We start from the raw sequence: 1,078 nt of genomic DNA on the forward strand, positions 1-1,078 counted from the left end.
GGAACTCATGGAAATCATCCTTCATGGGCTCTTCACCTCCATAGTTAGTGATTCGGCAACAAATATCATTGAGCTTTGAGATTTGATGACAATTCTCGTGGTAAGCTTGAGGGAGAATGGTGTGAGCTCTCTCACCCACTTGGCGATTTTCACATTGACCTCTTATCGCCGAAGACTTCTTTGATGGAAAATGTTGAGGCCATAGTCATGGGATTATTTAACGAAACGATTAAATTCCGATCGATTCGAATTCTACATCAGATTCAAACGACTCGATACCCGCTCGATCCACATCACTCGTCTCACCGTGTTCTCGCCTCCGCCTTCGCCTCGCTCACTCCTCCCGTGCCGCCAGGAGCGCCCCCTTTGAACCACTACCTCAGTCGCCAGAGCCCACCGGTGAGCAGCTCTTCTGCGGCTTGTCCCTCCCCTTCCTCTTCTCATCTCATATGTCTCTCTCACCTCTGGCAGCCATGGCAGCCCGATCGAGAGGAAGATCCAGTTCAGTCGTCGTCGACCATGGAGCCGAGCTCGACCCAAACCGCCGCCACCGGAGAGCTGCTGTGAGTTGGGCTAAACCCCCTTCCTCTTCTCATCTCATACGTCTCTCTCACCTAACAACTGAGATGAGGAAACGAAGAGAACTGGCATGCTCAGCTCTGCTGTCGTTAGACGACGCTGGAAACGGCCATAAGCCGTCCTAGAGAGGACTTGTTCATCATATGAAACAGGCACTCAAGCATCAATCATCCAAGGGAGTAATGTGTTAACCAACAACAGTTCCAATCCCGTAGCTAGAACAATGAAACAGCAAAATATTTAAATTTTGATTTGTGAGGCGACCTTCTCTCATAAGAGGGAAAGGTCACCCTTTAAAAAAGTTAGAATATGCTGCACATGTGTGGCGTGCACACGGTATTCTTTAGTAAAAGGCGAAAGAATAGTTCGCTTTGTGCCCACCACGCAGCTGCTTGAGTTTGAAATGGAGATGGTGCCGGCCTATACGTAGCGGGACGGCAGGGTAGCTCCTCCTTCCCGAGCGATGTGGGACTATTCCAACTTCTGCCAGAGCTGGGGA

General features: G+C 50.1%; 1 non-coding gene across 1 annotated transcript; it reads right to left on the reverse strand.

The window, feature by feature from the left end:
- Positions 1-854: 854 nt before the first annotated feature.
- LOC119342322 lies at positions 855-970 on the reverse strand. The gene has a single exon (XR_005165527.1). It is a non-coding gene; the product is annotated as a U5 spliceosomal RNA (small nuclear RNA).
- Between the last annotated feature and the right edge of the window lie 108 nt (positions 971-1,078).

The sequence above is a fragment of the Triticum dicoccoides genome, chromosome 7B (genome assembly GCF_002162155.2).
Source record: "Triticum dicoccoides isolate Atlit2015 ecotype Zavitan chromosome 7B, WEW_v2.0, whole genome shotgun sequence".
Classification (NCBI taxonomy): Eukaryota; Viridiplantae; Streptophyta; class Magnoliopsida; order Poales; family Poaceae; genus Triticum; species Triticum dicoccoides.